The sequence below is a fragment of the Falco naumanni genome, chromosome Z (assembly GCF_017639655.2).
Source record: "Falco naumanni isolate bFalNau1 chromosome Z, bFalNau1.pat, whole genome shotgun sequence".
In the NCBI taxonomy this organism is placed as follows: domain Eukaryota; kingdom Metazoa; phylum Chordata; class Aves; order Falconiformes; family Falconidae; genus Falco; species Falco naumanni.
The window spans coordinates 73,141,206-73,163,248 of record NC_054080.1 but is presented as its reverse complement, the minus strand read 5'-3'; the positions used below and the strand labels follow the sequence as shown (position 1 = coordinate 73,163,248).

General features: G+C 40.1%; 1 protein-coding gene across 5 annotated transcripts in view; it reads right to left on the bottom strand.

Annotated features, from left to right (window-relative positions):
* PRLR (prolactin receptor) overlaps positions 1 to 22,043 on the bottom strand; it is a 123,146-nt gene that overhangs the window by 86,198 nt on the left and 14,905 nt on the right. For 4 of the 5 annotated variants that reach the window (XM_040579209.1, XM_040579210.1, XM_040579215.1 and 1 more), the window contains exon 1: positions 672 to 935. The exons of the other annotated variant lie outside the window; for it this stretch is intronic. The gene's annotated coding sequence lies outside the window, so the exon portion shown is untranslated. Of the gene's footprint in view, positions 1 to 671; positions 936 to 22,043 lie in introns of those variants that run through there. 5 annotated transcript variants of the gene reach the window in all.

The window sequence follows — 22,043 nt, the reverse complement described above, 5'->3', positions numbered from 1 at the left end:
TCTTTACTTCTCGCCAGCTCAGTTACCAGCTTTTCTTTCCTTTCTCTCTGTTTCCCTTCAGCATCTGAGTGCCAGTTCATGCCAATACCAAAGAATTCTGAAGATAAAAACACAAAACAGGACCTGCTAACTAGTGAATGTATACAGAAACACAGGAGAGGGTAACACACAGGAAGAATAAAATAATAGCTAAGGAGCATTAGACAGTGGAAAATGTGATGGCAGTTATGGGAGCTTCAGGAGGCTTGTTTCCTGAACCAACATATTTTCATTAATGAATAACATAAATAAGATAAAATTACTAAATATAAACGACATAAAGCAGTAATAACATGATATTAGTATACAAAGTGCATTAAAAATGCTTTAAAAAAATAAACGCAATCCTGAATATAATTGTAAAAACACATATAGAAGGAGTGGCACCTCTGTGTCCGGCTTATTTCAGTGTTTCAAAAGAGAGACCACTGACTGACAAGTTAAAAAAAAAATATTTCCAGAATGTGAACCTTACAATATTTAGCATACCATGTTCAGCTGAACTGATTTTACTTTTTTGTAAGTTTTAAATTTCTGCTAACAGAACTACAGTCTCCTCTGTCCTTTATGACACAGAACCCTTTATAGTCAGGTAAACATACAGTAGGAACAGATTTAACTGCAATACTTACTTTCGCCTGGTAACGAAAAGTATGCTGACCCATGTCAATTCATGAATGCTTCCTGAACAAGGACTGGAAAATCCAGCATTTGAAAGAGTTTCACATATATTAAAAAAAAAAAAAATATTAAAAAATCCAGAAAGAAAGTGGGGAAAAAAGACCCAAAAGCATAAAGATAAACAAAGAGCAAGCCTTTAAGGTTTACAGCTCTGACTGCAAAATACTCAGCTTGGCAGCTGTAGGAGAAATACAACTCTGTGTACTTGTACACGTTCTCCCCGTTAGAGGAGGAGTCAGTTTTGCAACACTTACGTTCCTTGCTGGAGGCAAAACAGTGATTCTCTTCAGTGCAAGCAATGTTTGGAGCATGACAGCTTTAAATGTGAGAGGTATACTCTGTAGCATAGGAATGCATCAGGAGAAAAAGATTATTTTTAAGCATCAGCTACATACTCTACAGCTTGTTGAGGCTGCTTTTAAATGCTTACTGCCTAGGATGGTTTTTTTCGGTTTGTTTTTTGTGGCTTTTTTTTTTTTTTTTTTTTTTGGTTGGTGTCTTCTTTTTTTTTTTTAAGAGAAAACTAATAGACCTTCAGCATAAACTGCATCCATAATACTCTGTGTGCCAGTAGTCCTTGTTTGATATTCTAGAATAGCAGAAAAAAATAAATTATTTTTACAAAAAAATGATAGGTGTTGGTTTTGCATCATAAAGCTGACTAAACAAAGAAAACAGCCTTTTTTTTTTGTAATTCGGTTAGCTTTTCCCTGTGATTTGCAGGGAGTTTTAGGTTATGCCATAGGGCTTTGAATTTTACTGACATACTCAATTGTTCACTGGTCATCCACCTCTACTTAACTGAAAACATTTTTACATATTCTTATTAATGCTTTCTTTGAATAACATTTTTATCCTCTCTGCATTCATGCCAGTGAACAGAATAGAAAATAAAATGCATGCATGTGTAGTAAAAATTCTTTTAAGCAAGAAGATTGAGCCAAAACATTCTTTTTCTTAACAAAGCAAGATTTCTGTGGTATGGATGTGAAGTTGTTATTAGAGGCAAGTCTCTCCAATCAAGGCCAGAATTTTTCATATCTGGTCATTCTGCAGAATATTTAAAATAATCAGCAATCATATGAACAGTTTCTTAGCAAGACAGGCAAACATTTTCAGGTGAGAAACACACACATTTTGATTATCCACATGGAGATTATAAAACTTCAAGTGTTTCTTCAGCATGGTTTGGGCTACGCTAAATGCCATCTGCTACTGAGAAGAACGGTTTCAGTTTGCACCTCCACCTGCGTTGCTCCCTTCCGTCCATCATGTGTGCTGTATTATCCATTTGACTCAATGTTAAGAAGATAGTTTAGGGAGCTAAACTGGTGGAAGGCATTTCCTGTTGCAAATTTCTGAACAGGCTCACTCTGAGGTTAAACATGCTGGCGGTAGGGGAATGGAATGCATAGCTGGCAGTAAAGACTCAGCTAAGTGTATCATAAACTATTGATCACATGCTCACAGCGTTCAGCCAGCTCTGAGCAAATTCCACCAGTGACTCTCTGTGTTGAAAGGGATGAAACTGCTCCTGGAAAATAGGGAATGTGTGCTTGAAAAGATACTATCATCTCAGAAATAAGAGGAGGAACAGAAGGTAGAATGTAACAGGTATTTCACCTGCCAGAAAAGATGTAGCAGGCTGTGGCTGGTGGTTTTACTTCTGCATCTGCTTGTCCCTGCTAAATTTGGGTGGGGAGATCAAAATGGGGAGTGGGGGAAGACAGAGATAAGATCCTGCCTAGGAAAGAGATTTTCAAAATGAAGGTCAATCAGGAAGTACTGTCTACACCATCACTCTCCTAATTTCTCTAAGAAGAGTGTAAAACCTTAAGGTCTGCATGCACATTTGCCCCCCCCAACCAAAACAGGCTTTGTACCCTGGAATCTCATTGGTGGGAAAAAGAAAACTAAAACCATATCACTAATATTTAGTAAAAGACAAGGTGAGGGATGAGAGTTAAGAACTATCACTGAGATCTGTAACAAAGATAACCTTTCACATTTAAACCTGCGCTATCCAGTCTATAGCTAGCTGATGTAATGCAACCTTGGTAACTGTAGCAGCAGGCAGTGCAATGTGAAATAGTTCTTAAATACTTCCCCAGGATTTTGAGTTCATTTTTTTTTCAGCTTTTAATGAGTACTGTGTGCCTGTGGCTACACTACTAGCAATATTCAAGCCAGTCAGTCAAGTCTGTACAAGCACATTCAGCCTCTGGTGGAATACTGCCAAGAAGACAACTGTGATCCTAGGAGCACTGGATTAAGGAGAGTATTTTAAGGTAGTAGTATGATCTCGTACGCGCAGAACACAGGTCACCCACGTTCAAGAAAGATTTTGTCAAATTAAGACAGGAGAAAAGGAAGGTCACTGCAATGAGGTAAAGGCTCTAAAGCCTATCTATTAAAAAGTAACTGACAGAACTTGGCTCATTTAGTATGACAAAGTAAAGGTTGATGCAGAAAATGGAACAGGCACTTACTTGTCCCTACAAAGGTAATGTATGTCTGTAAATACAAGTACTGGATAAGTCTGGTAGCTTTTAGGCTAAGGAACAATGCTGGAGCAAAAACAACAGGTAGAATGAGAACATAAATAAAATCAGGTGGTAAACTAAAAGGGTACTAACCATTGGAGTATGAAAAATTGGAGCAGACTTTAAATAGGGTAAAAAAAAAGCATAGCTACTTTCAGAATAGAGCTTGGCTAGTCTTTGAAAGGGATTATCAACTTGACTCATCCCATGTCATGTAACTGGTGTATCCACTTTAGAAATCTGGTTTAGGTCAGGATCTTAAGCTGCCCCAGTAATGAACTGAGAAAGATTCCTCTGTGGCTGGTCTAGACTGATTTATGTAGAAAAGTTCATAGGCTTGGAATGTTAAAATAGGCTATTAAATTCCAAACAGCCATCCTTAATATCGAAAGATCATTTGTGGAAAAGAAGTTTAAGTACATTAAGAGAGCAATGGTCTAACTTTATTTTTGATTTAATGACATTTGTATCAGTATAACCTCACCAACCTCAGTGAAGTTAATTCTGCGTCGGAGCTCCATCAGAATTCTGACATTCTGAACAGAATTTCACTACCCTCAAAAAAAGCAAAATAGTGTCACAAGAGGAAGCATGTAGGATTGGGAGAAAGGTAGGAAGGAAGATACAAGTTGGAGAAACCAGTCAAAGAAAGCAGTAAGCTTTCAGGAAAGGGCTTTACTGGTGAGAAAAATGCTAAAAGGAGCATGTCAGGCAGGGAGATTGAAAGGGCATATGAGAGGACGCTGCAATCCGCCTTCCCTTTCCCACAGCCCTTATCTACCAAAAACCTCCAGCCTTCTGCAGAGAGTAACAGTTTGTATGGGAGTTGTGGCTGTCCCTGCCCTTCCCTGTGCCCCTGGAGAAAAAAAACCAAAACCCAAAACACTAAAAACCCCAGAGGACAGAAAACAGGGCAAGCTTCTTTTTTTAATTGTAGAGGAAAGAATATATGAAATAAAAGAGTAGAGAAAGAATTCATAGAACTACAGGGAAAATTATATTTTCTTCTGCTGATGTCTACTTCCCTTACCATGACCTCCTCTGAAGAAACAGCAGCCAAACCCCTCTGATGTGAGTCTCTTTAGAGACAGACAAAATAAACTTAGAGAACATTTTTCATGCAAGAGAAGATGCGGCAGGTGCCATGGCTGCTCATTCACATCTCACATCACCCACGTGTCTCAAAAGTCCTGCCTCTTATCACACTGCAGGTTTGCCCCAGAAATACAGCAAAGAGCGCTAGGACCAGGATGTCCTGAGCCCGTTTTGACAGAGCTGTAGCCCATGCTCTCTGTAGCCCGTGATGGGCTGGCAGCTGAAGCCGTGCCTTCTTGTTTACCCAGAAGTACCCCAAGAACAGCAAGTTCAGGTCATTCTGCAAACACTCCATGTCATCAAAAATACAGCCCTTCCCTGTTTCTGGAGTTTTGGTCATGAACAAAAACACTGGTTCTGGTTTATTTTCAAGATCTGTTCTTAACACATACGCCATTTCCAGCCCTTACATTTGTGAGTCTATTTTTTTATCCTTTGCACCTCTCAGACAAAACCACAATCACTCTAATTGCCAGTGTGTTGTGCCACTGTAACCCTTCCTCAGACCTCCATAGTAGTCTGCACTTGGGGCACCTTATTCTTGCACTTCTGTTCTTGGGATACATGAGATTGCCATTTGCCACAGAAATCCTCAGTCTTTTTTACCCTCAGACGTGCTAATAATTTTTGTATGAACATGTAGTCGTTGGTCACACAATGGGATCTCAGTCAGTGTGACCTCTCAGCACACCCACCACTCTGGAGAGCAGACACAGCTTCAGGAGCCCAGTGGCCACGGGCAGGCGGGAGACCACATGGGTGTGACTGACGGTGGCAAAGTGGCCGCTGAGATGAGCAAAGGAAGGGAGGAGTGCCTGGTCCTGAGGGACCTGACACTTTTCCAGGGTAAGCCTGCCATGCGACTGTGGCAGACACGACTTCTGCCAGAAGTGAGGTCACCTACCTTGTGTGAAAGTTGTCCTTTAACTACTAACGAAGGATTCCATCTACCACACTTACCCCTGCTGCAGCCAGTGCAACTCCTCCTCTGCGTTGGTAAAACAGAGAAGGCTGGGATTCTACAAAGTTAGGTACAGTGCGAAGACCTAGCTAGCTCTAACAGTGCTGAAGATAATTGAAAGTCTTAGAGAGCCTGAATGAATTAATGAACAAATGAATTAATCAGATCTTCTAGTTTTACAGAAGTTGTTTTGATATATTTATTTTTGTTTTGAAATTATAAACACATCTTTGGTATTTACATAACTATACGGAATATGCCTGTCATCACGGAGAGCTGTTCTTCAGGAATCATCCTTGTCTCATGATGTCCAATATACATTCAAAATACTTTGATAATTTTTTTTAAATACAGACTTCAGTCTGCAAGTGTAACGTTATCTAATTCAGCTTTGTATCACTTGCCCTCTGAACACCTGTAAATTCATATTCAGCTGTCCAAGGCTGGCATGTTCAGCTGAGTTGACCTGTTGATATAGATGAAATAATTGCTGTTTCTTGGATGGGGTCATTGCACAATGTGGCAGCTTCCTACTTCACTAAGCCATGCTTGATGACTGTCTCCTAGAGAAATTTGTGAAACGTTCCTATCTTTTTTTTAACTGTGGACTTGTATCAAACCCTTTCAAACAAACCCTGCAGCTTTCATGTACGTCTTCACTGAATATTTCATTCTCTCACAGTTGGCACATAGTTTAATTATGGTCATTATTAAAACAGAATTGGAACATGGTGGAAGGAATGGGGATCTCACCCACTATCTGTATTTGGATTTGTTATATTTCTTGCATTTCTGCGTCAAAAGCTCCCTCCCTCCCTTTTAATCATCTAGAGAAAAGGAAAAACAGTAAACTATTGTCTAGAAATATGTTTTCTTCTCATGGGAACATTCATGAAATAAAGATGATATTAATCTTGACTAATTATTTTTTTGCTTAAATTATAAACAAAAATACTTCTGTACCACAACAGCTTGGTTGATGTGAGATGCACATATACAATTACTAGGTTAACAATGTAAGATCTAACTGACCAACAATGATGCCATGAACACAAAATAGCAATCACACAATAACATGGTCTCTGTGATAGACCAGCCAACCCTTTCAGAGTCTGTTTCATCTCTTTCATCTGTAAATAAAGTTACACTATCATAAAATGAGTCATTTCTTATTGGATATTTTTACTGTTACAAAAAGCCTGCTTACATTTCTAACCCAGAATGGGTTTCCACAAAACTCTACATCTAACTAACACAGTATGTCCAACAGAATCTCATATTGTTTGAAAAGACAAACAGGCAAAGAGGTGGTAATAAAAACAGGCTTTCAAAAGACTTGTTTCTCAGTTATTTACAGTTGCTTTTAAACTGATCAGTCTTTTGAAATATTCTAAGAAACGGTCCCATCCATTATGGTTTTATACATATTATACAGCATTTAAAGACATTTAAAAAGACACTAAATACAAATAACACTTAAATTCTAACTTACATGACTGTCTTATTAGTACAAGCTGTAAGAGTGTATTTTATGTATTGCCATCCTTATGTTCAAATGTGAAAACGTTAGAACTCTGCCTTGAGTCATTTGCTCCCGAAATCAGTCAGAAGTTGTTGAAGTAGGTGAGGAGATGTATGTGAAATCAATAAAGTATATAACGTGCAGGAGGCAGAACTATGTAATGATGATGAGATTCCTTCTGATTCTGTAATCTCTTCAGTTACGAACCTGGCCTAACGTACGTCTCCACGCCATTCTGCTGACGGCCATCAGCGTAAGCCCTATGGCCAAGAGCAGAGCCTCCCGAGGGATGTGTAAATTCAGCCCTGACTGCAGCAGAATGGCTACACAAGGACCTTTCCTGAGGTGTGCCCCAACGTATTCGTGTCCCTTGTTCCAGCACAGTCCCAGGTCTCTGCTCTAACTTCTGGGCCTGGCAGCTGTGCTATCCAACACAGCTGCAAAATCTTTGCCTTCTTGTATTAGGAATTTTCCAAGGCATATAATTTGTAGTGTATAATAGGACAGGACACATCGTATTATTAGATGTATCTATATTAGAAGAAAACTCTCCCTTAGGGATTATTTCCAGTAAGTGTATTAAAGCCATTATGAAACAGAAAATAACGCTCACTTCCAAAAAAATATAGTTATTCAAAATCATGTTATATGATTGTTAAGAATCATACTGCTGTGTATTGCTTTTGCAGGGCAAGGTTTTGGTGGCGGGGGGCACAGGGGCGGCCTCTGTGAGACGCTTCCAGAAGCTGCCCCCGTGCCCGGCGCAGCCCGTGCCAGCGGCTCCGAGCCGGGCCCGGTGCTGGGCAAGGCCGAGCCCGTCAGTGCCGGTGGCAGCCGCAGGGATCGTGTATTTCAGACCGTGTATTTAAGTGCGACCGAGCCCAGCAGCCCCGCGGCCCCCGGGCCGGGGCAGGGGGAGGCCGGGGGGCTCCGGGCGCCGCAGCAGCGGCTCCCCCAGCCCGCGGGGCGGCCCCCGGCGGGGCGGGCCGTGCCCCCAGCCCGCGGAGCCCCCGGGGGAGCAGCTCCCCCCCCGCAGCCCGGGCAGGGCCCCCCCCCGGGGCAGGGGGTGCCCGCAGGGGGCCGTGACCCGCGGGCGGCGGCGCTGGAGCAGCTCCGGGCAGGGCCCGCGGCCCCGCGGGGAGAGGAGCCCGGGCCGGGCCGGGCTGGGGCAGGGCCGGTGCCCCCGCGGGGGGGCCGGGCCGGGCCGGGCTGGGCCCGAGGGGCTGCGCCCGCGGGGGGCCGGGCCGGGCCGGGCCGGGCAGGGGGCGAGGGGGCAGGAGCGGCGGACACGAGGTGTGAACTGACCGCAGCCCCCGGTCCCCATCCCCCGGCACCACGAGGGGTGAGGAGGGAGAGAATTCAGGAGGGAAGTTGAACCTGGGCAGAAGGCCCGGTGCCGGGAAGGTGTTTTAAGGCTCAGTTTCCATTTCTTATGATCCTACTCTGATCTGATTGGTGATAAATTCATTTTCCCCGATTCGAGCCTGTTTTGCCCGGGCGAGCGCCCTGCCCCTGCCCCTGTCCCTGCCCTCACCTCCGCCCAGACCCTTTCCGTGGATTTTCTGTCCCTGCCCAGCTGAGGAGGGGAGGGATGGAGCCGCTCGGGTGGGTACCTGGCAGCCAGCCCCGGCCAGCCCACCACATGCTGTGGTGTGTGTATAATATATAGATTATATATATATATAATGGTTGTCTAGAAAAATGTTGTAGGTGAGCAGTACTTCATTGCGTACTGAATATTCTTCATTTTAACAAGAAAGCTGCTATATTTTGCATTCGCTTGCATGATTAATGTGCTAGTTTATGAAGGAGAAATACATGTGTGCTTGAGATTATTCTCTCCCAAGTAACATTTACTGGCCATGGTTGGAGAAGAGATAGTGAACCAGATGGACCTTTCATCTGAACCAGTATGACCGTTCTCACAGCCTAAATCATGAAATGAAAACAGCATGCATCTTTTCTTCCCACACGTGCACATTCTAAAACTTCTTCCATGCAGTGAGCCGCAAGGAAGAAGTCTCTGCCATAGTTAACTACCTTGTCTTTCAGGAAACAGTGAAAGAAATAGCTGGATCCCAAATAGGAAATTTTGAAATAGTTCCCTCCTATGAAAGCTGTCCAATTTTCCACTTAATTATTTTAAACCAAAATACTTAATTGTTATTCAGGATTACTGGGGGGGACACACGGACACGATGACACACACACGACACGGACACACTGATTCACCTTTTGTACAAGTACAGAAGTGTACTTGTTAGTTAGAAGAAACCACATAAGGACCATCAGCATACTAAAAGCATTCGAGCTGGTCATTTTAGTACTGACAACTTCTAGTAATTAATCTTTACTTAGCTATTCTTTTATCTGTTGTGTTTTGTTTTATTTTCTTTTGTTCTTTTTTCTCCTTCCTTTGTGCACTATGAGTGATAGGCATAATTGCAAAAAACTCCAACTTGTCTGTAATGATGATAACTATCTCTCTCCTTGGTAATTAGTAACTTTTCTTCCTAAGATTCAATCAAGCTTTGTATGTGATAATGTGTTAGCAAGAAACAAACAGTCACAATGCCTAATTCATGTTTTTAACGGATGCTGTTCTATCATAGTAGTTTAAAACTGGAAGAATGTTTTATCAGTGAGGTATACCTACTTCAATTTTGACCTTTTTTTCTGCATATTTGTAAGAGAAACTAAATTCTGCAAAGAGATGAAGATAGCCACACAGTAGAGAATTAGCAATCAAAATGGCTATGAAAATTTCTTACAAACCACAGACCGAAAAGAAGGAATTAACACATGGAACTTTACAATGACACAACCTGAAGAAACAGGCCCTGGAGACTGGAAAAACAGTTACTTCACTGTTCACAATTTGCTCAAGCCATTCATGGGACTCAACACACTACCAGGAAAACTTCCATGGAAAGCAAAAAAACCCCAACCCAAAACACATGGCAAACAAACAATATGATGTACGCTCAAAGCACTCTGACAAGTAGAACTTGGATATGAATTATGTTTGTTTTCTTGGCACTTGAACTTTAATATCCCAGTAAGACTGCCTATCTGCAGGGACAGCAGCTGTTTTTTATATTTTATTGTTTTCTTTAATCTAAAATAAGAATTTTTATTGAGTGTACATGCCTTGCTCTTTGTGCATAACAATAAATGGCTCTTCAATATAACTACGTATTTGAAAAAAACCTCCATAAATACTTAAAAAATTCTGAGCAAAATCATTAAAAATACAAAGCCTTTTAAGATTATTTATGAATCACTCTGTCAGAAGCAAATATAAAAAATAATGCTAATTTTGTCTGCTCATGCTTTTTCTCACAGAAGTATTCCTAGCAAAGAGTAAGGAACCACCATCACAAAATCACTGAAAATGTAGTGCACAGAATATAAATTGTAAAGGCAGCAAAAGCAATTTTTTTACATCAAATTACTGCTGTGCTCCCCTAAGGCCAAACACACTCTGCTCAATTTAAGCACCTATTTGAGGTACTGCTTCTCTGACAAATAATATCCAAATCAACCTTCTGACCTTAGAAGAGGAATGATAGAGGGTAAGTCCCTAATTTCTCATGAGTCAGTGGAGAGAAGTGCCTTTGAGAATTGCAAAGACGGAGGTTTCAATAGCCCCTTTAGCTGAACCAATCCAGTGTTTAACCACTCACTGAGTATTTCTTTCTTACGTCAAATCCAAATCTCCCTTACTGCAATTTCTGACCACGGCCTTCTCCCACTACACACTTTTTAGAAGAGTCTGCTCTTTAAGGTAGTTGAAGAACATCAGTAGATCCTCCATTAAGCTTTTCTTCTTCAGGCTAAACGAACCTTCTCCCCTCAGCCTCTCCCTGTCCATCATATGCTCCAGTCCACCAACCATCCTAGGGGCCCTCTGCTCCAGTTTATTGACATTTCTGTTGTACCGGGGAACACAGCAGCACAGATGCAGTTACTCTCCCCATAAAACAGCACAATGCAGAGTTGCCTGTTTCACAGTAAGAGTGCACTGTTGTCTCATATTCAGCCTGGCATCCATTCTGAGTCCCGGGTCCTTTCCAACAGAGCTATTGCCCTGACATCTGGTTCCCAGCCTGTGCTGATGCGTGAGGTTACTCCATTTGAGGTGTGGAGCTATATTATATATATATGAGCCTTCTTTTGGCCCACTCAGGTTTATTAAATATCCTCTGACTTGAAACTCCACCACTTCGATCTCTCAGCCTGACCTCACCCCTAATTTATTACCTTTTGCAAATCTGCAAATGCTGATGTGTCATCTTCCAGGTCACTGATGGAAGTATTTACATTAGACCACCAATAGGTGGTCAGAAAGTAAAACTAATTCTGGAAGCAAAAATGCTACACTGTCTACCAGTGCCACCTGAGCTTTAGATATTAGATGTTCCTAATGGAAGAAAAAGCCACCTCTGCAGATCAAACACTCCTAAACATTTGTGTGAGCACAGCTATCTGCTGAGGGAACTTCTGACGCATAAGGTAAGCACCTAAACATTAGGGTGATGGAGGGTAGATGGCCACACTCCCTGTCGTGACTTAGGTGAGCTTCAGGGGCTAATGTACTAGTTTAGGCAAGATTCCAGCTGACAGTATTCCATTCAATAGGTATAAGGTGTTAGAGGAATAATTCCCAGGTGGAATATTCTATGCCACAGTACGTGGCAGCATGTAAGACCCACTCGGATGACCTCAGGAGGGTTTAGGTGCTCAGTAACTGATGAATATACACACAACCATTATGGGATTTGCACGGTAACAGTTAAAAACAGTGTCTTGTAATTACGCAGAAACTTTAGGTTTCTAGATCTGTAGTTTACTGTGAAAAAAAAATATTTAATAATGATTCTTTTCTTGAGAATGTTTCCTGTTTTAAAAGTCTTTTTATAGCTTTCCACTTCAGAGTGGTAAAGCTAACAGCCTGATAGCCTGATCTCCATTTCAATAGGTCAGTTGCACAGACAAGAGAAGAGGTTTTCATCCTATGTATGTCAAATGGTGGAGGAAAACACATTACATAGGGACACACTCTCATTTTCAAATAGTTTGGCATCTAAAGTTTCACTTGTCAGTGCCTGTCTCTGGTAGGTTATGTTGCTTTCATTATTGTGCCATCAGAATCTTTCTTACAAAGATAAGCGAGATTCCTTGTGAAAGCTTAGACGCTGCAGAAGGTGCTTTAATTGTAGAGAATTAAAATACTGGTTTATTAGCAAAACACTTTGGTATTATTAATTTGCTGATATGTACAGATAATTAAATTGAGACAAAGATATTAATATGGTTTTGTGAAAGGTTTGTTTCTTTGTTACAAACCACAGCTTTATATTCATAGTCTTACAGTGTTTTTGAAAGACTGCAACAAATTTTGATGTTAGCACCCTTCACAACAGATGTGCAGCATTTGACATGCACACCACTTCATTAGCAGAGAGATAAATAAATAAAGTTATTGAAGTACAAAATTGACTGCCTTTTCCTCTCAGCCATAAATATAAGTAACAGGAAATCCTTTTGAAATGGAAGATCTAAGGTATAGGCCAAATCACCTTGTGCAAGGCATTTAGGAGCTATCAAGTTCTGGAGAATGCTCAGTTTGATTATTGCTCATTTTCTTGCCACCTTGTGGAATGGGATAAAGTTTTTGGTTTTACACAATTAAGCACAGAGTACAGTTGATATTGCGAGGTTCCTCTAAACCACTCTTCACTTCTAAGATATAATCAAGTGTACCGAAGTACTTTAGAAAAAAATATTTCTCTAACCTGTTCTCAAACACATCTAGCAATAGAGGTTCTATGTTTCCAAGCAATGTTGAAGACAATTTTTCCCACTGTTCTTGAAAAAGCCTGCCTTTTATTATGATTCTAAGGCATCTGATGCAGACAATTACACTTGCAATTACCTTAAATTATTGCACCCAATACTTAGATAGATAGTCTACATATCTGTGTACCTGACTCACAGGCATAGGAAAGTATTTACATGTCTATGTCAATTTGTAAGTCTGCCTGTGCCAGTGTAATATGCAAATGAAGAGCAATCTGCAGAAAATCTGCATTTTTAACTACATAGAACTGTTCTTATTTATCATTTGTGAATAAATATATGAATTCATTCTCTGGAGCCACCTATTTAAAATGCCTTACAGAAATAACGGTTAGGAAAATATCATTATTATTATTTCATTTGCTGGCTAATAGACTAGATTGCAGTATCTCCCAAAAAAAGTACTAGAAGGTACTTCGTTCTAGGTATTTTTAAAAAGTACAAGGACACACAGATTTTTCACTGGTCCTTCTCTTTTCTGTATATGCTTTTTAAAAATACAACACTTTTTTTCTAACAGGAATGTAGAAAGTATATGGGAGATTTTGACAGAAGTTGTATTCCCTCCTATAAATTCTGCTCATCATTTTTTAATTTCCCCCACAAGCTGTCTAAAGTAACTATTTAGTATACTGTTTCCCAGTCAACCAGAATAATTCAGAAGGTTCTGTTTAATTTTTATCACAACAAAAATATTTATTTGTGAAATGTATCAGATCATACTAACCAGAAAATACTCTAAATAACCAAGAAGACCAATTTTCTCCCTCAGGATGTTAGTCTGACATTTTTGATTTCTTTGACGGGTACTAGCTGAGAATTATTTTCTACTTCTAATGTATTCCATGCAGTTTTTAAGAAAAAAAAAGCCAACACTTAAAAATAGTATCTATGTTAATAGACATAATCTGGTGAAATAACATTGCCTTTTAGACAATGAAGCTTTGTAAACTGACCTAGTTTCCACCTTTTATGTGACTCTGTTTCTCAGGTCAATATTCAGGTTCTTCCGTCGCAAAGAACTCACAATTTAGCCAAATTGGTCCTTTTATTGAACTGCCTGTCTTTTTTTTGTTGAGAGTAATTTGTGTGGGTGCTTTTCATACTATTCCTTCAAGAAATTGTGAACATTGTTGCCATTATGGAAGTGATACCGGAGGAATTTCACCAGTGTGCTTAACTGTAAATGTGGCAACTAATGTATCCATGACATGGCCAAGCTGAACAACGCTGTATTATGTAGTTCAGCCACTGGCAGAACGCTGAGTAGGATAGTTTAGCTACTAAATAGGTAAGAACCGGTCCGAAACCAAGACATGAGCCAAGAGTGCTGAAACAGGGCCGGAAGAAGTGAAGGTCAAGAAAAGGATAATAATAATAAGAGGAAGATGATGAAGAAAGGATGAAGATGTCTCAAAGGGCCACCAGAGGACCCCTGACCCATTAGGCCACACATGCGTAGTAAGAGTGTAGATATGATAACCAGTTCTTGAAACTGTAATGAATATGCTAACAGTTTCTCAGAAATGTCATTAATATGGATAGATTGGCCATATAAAGATAAATAGTGAACAAAGTCAGTATGTGTGTTGGATGGAAATTATTCCCCGTGCATCCGGTGCTGATAATAAAGAATGCCTGCTTTCTAACACTCCAAACCGGGTCTTAGAGAGTCGTGTCTCCAGTTTTTCAGTATCAAAAGAATGCTTCCATCTAAATATGAAAGCAAACTAGTAGCCTGTCTGGTCCTTCGGCTCTCTGCAAGGAGGAAAATCGGTGGGAGCTCTCGTTCAAATACTGGTAGCACTTTGCTGTAATACTCCCTTGCCACCCTTTGAAAGCATATTGTGTGGGGTTTGAGATGCTCTGCATGTTTTTGTGTGACTGTATATTTGTGTGCTACATTAGGATTAATTTCCAAGAATGCACGCACACATTGCTGGTACTACTAATGTCTATGGCAAATCCCTGATTGTAGGGTTCTATTTCATTAAGCTATCCTTGCACATCTTTTTTTTTTTTTTTTAAATACATCCTTGCTTCCTTGTGTAATCCATGTTTACTTAATAGCAAACCTTGTTATTAACAAGGTTATTAAAAGTGATCCAATTCTCACCTTCTTGCTTCAATCAGAATAAAGTAATTTATGACTTCTGCATACTGATACAGCCATCACTGAACAAAAAAACCCAAACATACCCTGGATAGAATTTTGATAGAAACAATCTGAATATTGAGTAAACATACAGAAAAAAACCACCAGATCCAGGCAAGGGGGGGGGGGGGGGGGGGCGGGGAGGGGGCGAGGCTAAAGAGTACTGAAATTCAAAGAAATCCTAGAAAATATGGCACAAAAATATAAAAATAAAAAGACAGGATACCTGTGCAAGGTGCTTTTTTGTACACAGTCTAAGGTAACCAGAAATGTTCAGAATATTGCAAGTGGAACTTACTACATTTTTGTGGACAATAGCACTTTTTGCTGCATTTTACTATAATGCAAATTTACTTAATTTTCTGCTTCAAGTCAAGGCATTTCACATAGTTTACAGGAAATTTTACTGCACAGTTTTCCCGTATGATAAAAGGTTTGGGACTCAGGTACTGGAGTGTCCATAAGTCTGGGCTGCACGACGGAGAGACCACAGGGATTTGAAAGTTGGCTACTGGAGAGGCCAGGAAGTTCATAACCGCTCATGGAGAAATCATGGAGTCGACCAGGGTTAGTTACCAGTAAGACTATAGGTTTGGAACAGCTTATGGAAAACACCCATTTGAATGTGTGTGTCAGTGTGTAAGGCAACTGGGAGACCAGGGAATCCAGCAGCAACTACTGGGTGGACCTAAGTTGCCTATAAGGGCAGTTACTGGAGGAATCCACGGTACGTTTGTCCATGCATGTCTATTTCCATGGCATTGTAAAATCTCTATGTACTACTGTATATTCAGGAAGCAGTATTTATATCCCACACTTGACCAGTGTTTTATACTGAGTCATGCAACTGTACAATTTTTTTTCACAAAACAGAAAATACCAATACGGAAATCTAGGTTTTAAGACATGAAACTTTAAAGCTGTAAGAGAAAAGTGTTATGCTCTAAGATAAGGAATATATCCCTACGTAACTGAGAATCCCTTCTGAAAAGCTTTAGCAGGGAAACGAAATCACAGGGAAATCTTGCCTTTCTTTAACGAGATGAGCTGCCACAATTCTCGTTTTTGTTAAGAAAAACAGTTTTAAGCGATTTCAGGTGCGAGTGAAGAACAGAAAGAGCGCAGAACCCAAGTATAAAGTGAAACAGTGTCATTAAAGTAAAGCAGTTTTCTTTCATGCAGACAGCCAAGCAGAGGACATGTCTACAATACTAGGTGCTGACATGTCCAGCTGACCTAGAAAGTGGGTGGACCACACATGATCAAAAAATAGTGTAGTGACACTAGTGTGACATTGAGTCTGAGTTAAGGGGCCCCACTTCTCTGCATGGCCAATGTTAACTTGAGCTCGGGATAACGCCTGCAGTTTTGATGTTTGCTGTTCTTTACTGGCCAGTTCTAATGACGGCTTCCCCTATTCCACTTAAATGCCTTTGCTGGTGACAAGTCTCGTTTTGCAGTATACTTAAGCAATGTTCTCTCATGTTAAAATTTCCAGTTTCTGACTGTTTCTTGTCTGATTATTGTGGCTTGATATCCCTTTCTTTCGCAATGTGTTTTTTTGGGTGTTTTTTTTTTTAAATCTGTTCTCATACTCAAGTCTAACCCCACTGCTTTTTAGGACTCTTCTGTTCACTGTACTTGGTACGATTTTCCCTTTTACTTAATTTCTAAACATTCAGTTCTTCTAGGCACTTCTTTCTATCACAAGGTCTGGCTACCAAACAACATCTACAGGTCTACATTTGGCTGTAACTTAATAAAAAGGAAAGTTGGAATTTACACAATTTGCCATTTTAAAACAAAGCGATTCGCTATATTTAGAAGTGAAGTGTATTTCTGAAATTCTCTAATAATATAATTGAACAAATTAACTGGCTACCACAAGTGATTTTAAGAGGAGAAATATTAATCAGATTTGCAAAAAGTAGTTAATTGTACCACAGTACTTCGGGATTAAAAACAGAAATATTGCAGCATCTGTGTGCAAGGTTTAAAAAGACGATCAATCAATTTATTTCATTACAATTTTTTTATTGAATTACAACAATAATATGCCATAAGTATAATACAAGATGTGAATAACACCGTTAACAAACCACATCACCCAAAATATGAAGGAGTAAGATACATTCTTTTAATCCGTCCAAGTATGTTATTTCCTTATCTACTATCAATATGATGTAGTACTGCTCTCTTTTGCTCGGCCTAGTTTCATGCCAGCTAAAACTTCAGTATGACTGACCACACCTGATCTACGTTATGTATCTGCATTGGCTTTGCAGGCTGTACCTTGGAAATGGTAAAAATGGCCAACATCTTCAATACTGTTTGGAGTATTTTATCTCAAATATCTGAATGAAGATTATATTTCTGTTATAAAGACATGCTTTATAATCTGTAAGTATAGGTTGCTCTTTACCCCATCCCCCATATGCATCAGTTACTGTTAGCAGATCTTAGATGACTATTTCTTGGTTGGTGTTGTAAAAAAGTCAAGATTACTTGTAAGAATATTCTAACATTTAAGATGCACGTATAAATATATATTTTCTATTTTTTTTAAAAATAAAATATTATTTTCATCCAGAGGAAGGACAGTTGAACTAAACTGCTGCTGAAGCAATTAGGAAGCAGAGATGCATTTCTTTATAAAAACAGTGAAATCGAGACAGATTGGCAGTGATTAAGGGGACGAAGTTTAACAAGTCCAAATGCTGGATTCTGCTCCTGGATGGAGTAACACGGGGCACAAGCTGTGAGAGGCGCGGCTGGAGAGCAGCCCTGCAGGAAGGGGTCAGGGTGCTGGGGGCAGCCGGCTCAGTGAGCCAGCGGTGCCCGGGCAGCCGAGGGACAAACCGCATCCTGGGGGCACCAAAGGCAGCCCACCCCGCCGCTCAGAAGGGGCGACGTCCCACCGCATCCAGCGCCCGTGCGGCCTCACCCCGGGTGCTGTGCGCGGTGCTGGGCCCCGCCATTTCAGAAGGGTGTGAAGGTCCTCGAAGGCGCCCAGAGGAGGCCAACAGCGCTGGTGGGAGGGCGGGAAGGCCCGGCCTGCGCGGGGCGGCTGAGGCTCTGGGCTCCTCTGGTTTGGAGCAAAGGGGGCTGAGGGGCGACCTGGCTGCTCTCTGCAGCTTCCTGGGGAGGGGACGTGGGGAGGGAGGTGCTGATCCCTTCTGCCCGGGATCCGGTGACGGACACGCGGGAATGGTTCAAAGCTGCGCCAGGGGAGGCTCAGGCTGGACGTCAGGAAGCACTTCTTCACCGAGAGGGTGGTCAGACACTGCAACAGGCTTCCTGGGGCGGTGGGCGATGCCCCAGGCCTGTCAGTGCTTCAGAGGCGTTTGGCCAATGCCCTTAGTAACGAGCTTTAACCCTTGGTCAGCCCCGAAGCGGTGTCAGGCGGCTGGACTAGGTGATCGTTGTGCGTCCCTTCCAGCTGAAACATTCTATTCTATTAAAAAATTACTAGTAGCTAATTCTCCAGAGTTGTCCACAGCTGGAATTTCAGTCCCATTGTTACTTTGTGGCTCAAAGTTATTCATGTTTGCAACATCTTCAGTGTAAAAAAATTAACTTATACCTTCTCAGAATAGCAATGATAGATGCTTTATAACTACTATATGGAAGCATATAGACAGAATATTTTAGATGGCTTGGAAGGACAGGGGTATGACCCCACAAATCCAGGTACGTTTTCATGTTGACAGTGCTCATTTTAATGCCTTTCATGACAACATACAGCTGTTTTTTTCCTCCCCTCTGATGCCTCTTTAGTTACATCAGTTTATTTATTCCTATTATAGGAACTAGGCCACCTGAAAAAAACTTGCAAATTTGATCAGATATTCCACAAAATGAGTTTGTTAGTTGCTTGATTCAGTTCACAGTCTTGCAGCACAGTCAATGGTGTCAAAACAAAAGAGCGGCAATGCTCCGTGACTTGAAATAAGCAGGGAAAAAATCAGGATTAACATATGAAGGATAACTAAAGAAAGTACAATTTAATGTAAGGAAATGAAGACTGAATGAAAAAACATTATATATCTTCAAATATTGTAAAAAAGAAAGGTCTTATGCCAGCGCTGCTATTGAATTTGGAACTTTATACTAAGAAACAGTGCAAAGCAGGGTCAGAAACAGCCCTAAGACAGCATCTGCTCTATCTTCAATATCAAAGTGCTTTCTCATTGCTTAAAGACATGAACCTACTCTTTCCTAACCTACTCTTAATGATTCAGTGATGGATTTCCACCATCTGCCCAGAAATCTACAAATCTTAAAAAAATGAAATCTGCCTTCTCCATAACCTCTCCGAAACTCTTACATGCAAGCCTTCCTAGTCTCTCACCTAAATAACCTGTTGTGCGATCTGGAACTATTACTGTTTACTTTGTGCACTACAGAGAACTGATTAACCTGTTCCCTTCTGCAGCGGCTTTTAAGTACTTGAAAATTGTTATTACATTCCTCTACTATCATCCTCCTCAAGATCAAAGATTTCAAGTTTTTCCCTTATCATGGATTTCTGATAAAGCTTGCTGCTTTCGCCTCGATTCTCTGAAATTATTCTACCTCTTCTTGAAGCAAAAGACTCCAAAAATGAATGAAGGACTTCAATTTAGTCATTACCATTGCTAGAGAATAGAAGGAAAAATATACATCTTATGAACTTTATATCTGACTTAATGCTTGCCCTTCTCACCAATGATAGCTTGTCCTAGTAAACAAAGAAGTAGCCATATGTCTAACTCGGATAAAATACATTTATCTGCAAAGAATAGCTGAAACATATGGCAAAACAGTCTTTCTTTTGCAAAGCATGCCTTCAATGTGCAAATAGATTTCATATTCAGATAACTGAAGTGAAACACACCAAAAAGTATTCAACAGGCTTAACTCTCAGCTTGTGACCTGCTATAGTCTATGGCTTCTTCTATTTTCACAGAATTGTTGTTTAGCTGTTCCCCATCCTATTTCTGTGTGGCTATTTTTTCTGACCTAAATTCTTATGTTTCCATCCCTTCTTGTTATGTCATCCCTTATTTTTTCATAACGTGATTTCAATTTGTAAAGGCTACTTTGGATTCTCTACCATTGCAACTCCACCATGCTGATTTTCTTTAATTTGTTTACTTTTTAAGTTGATGTTTAAGTATACTAATAAAAATCCTGACTAGTACTGGGTACAGGACAGATGCATATAGACCTCCACTTGATAAAAACTTTTGATGCTGAACCAGTGATAACTATCTCTGGTCTTACTTTCCAACTAGTTTTGTTTTCATCTTAACATAAATTAATCTTGATCGTGTTTTGCTGCTAGCTTGTAAGAATGTCATGTGACACCACATTGAAAGTTGTATTAAAAGCAAGATATCTAATATTTACTGTTTCTCTATCTATAAGGCCTGCTACCCTCTCAGAGGAAGAAACCAAACTGGTTTGACATAATTTGTTCATGACAAAGCTGTTACTCATCTCTTTGTTCCCCTTGCAATGTTTACAGATAAATAGTTTGATTATATTGTTCTATTTCTCCCCTTCATAATTAGACAGACCCCATTAGTTCTCCCTTTTGGTATTAACAGCATTCAGTAGCTCATTTGAGACTGACTTCTTTAATGAAAGCTAATGAAAATCTTTGGCCTTTCCACTTGTTAGAGAACTAAAATTTCTTGGTCTTTCTCTTACTTCTGTCATTGTACAAGAAAGATATTTCACATTTTCCAAATTGCCCCTCTTTAGCCACATCTCATTTCATGTCCTGTGCTTGGGGAGGCTGTCCAAATGGTTATTTGGAAAAATGTAGCTAAACAGTTAAGAGGGCAGCAGGGAAAAATATATAAATTTTAATTAAGAATGTCTGTTTGGTTTTGGTTTCTTCCCCCTATAGGCTCTGGCAAAGTCTCTTTAATTCTGAAGCTGCAGAGGTGGGGGTGGAGAGGAAGGGACTGTTCCTTGAGCCTAGTGTTCATCACTGCTATTTGCCATATTTTTTGCATGCTGAAGAATGGGATTAAGGGAATACCCTCAGAGTATAAAGTACTCTAATAGGACTGAACAAATAATCTGATTACAGAGTGAGCCATGCACTGCTCAAAACAGTGAATACAGTACACATGCAAACATGCACATACATGTATATCATAGTCAGAAAAACTATGTCGCAGTACTGATATAATTTATTGGCAGCCTAATCTAGTACTATATTCTTATTAACCCCTAAAAATTCTTTGGGTCTGAAAAACATACCACACTGTCCACTGGATAAAGAAAAACAGGACCCTGACTAATCACATAATACAGACATATACATTATAAGCATACACTTTTCACTGGTGAAGTGGGCAAAATATTAAAAGGAGCTGAGCCATCCTCAGCTTCCTTTAAAATAATTCCAAACACTAAAACAATGTTCTAGGAAAGAGTATTTACACATATGTAATGAAAATCTGATTAATTTCTCTCAGAAGAAAAAAACCCCAACACTTTACTGAATAGCATACTTATTAAGTGTATACCCTGTTGGGGTATTAAATAAAATGACAACAGGAAAGACTGTGGCAGATGCTAAATGTATAACATATGCAAAAGTGTTGGTTATATAATGTACAGCTGCAGTGTTGATATAACTGGTACCTGGACTTCTTTATCTACATCATTGTGTCTCAGAGCTGAATTTTATGATAATTTGTAAAGGAAAAAAGATTTGTGACTGGATTTTATTTTGCCTTTTTATGATTTATTGAGGAATTTAGAAGCTGTTCTTTTCTTCCAGCTTAACATTAAAGGTAAAATTGCAGGCAGTCTCAAGCGACACTAGGAAATGATGATACCACATGAGACAACACAATGAAACTCAGGGAACTGCAAGAAAATTTTTTTCCTTTTGACATCAGGAGAGCTGGTGAAAATCACAACCTGACGTATTAGCTGACGTCTGCAAGAAAACGTGTCATTTAAGACGTATTAACTAATTAAGATAAACATCAGGGAGCTTTGGCTTCAATAAGATTACCTACTGAAGGTTAAAGTAAATGAAGGTAAAAGGTTAAAGTCTTTCTCAGTGCAGTCAAAATTCTGTAAAGCCATTCTTTGTTTGGATAAAAAACCTCCCTCAATTCAATCTCTTACAGAATATAAACAGTTGTCTGAGACTTATTTACAGTTTTATTAAAGTAA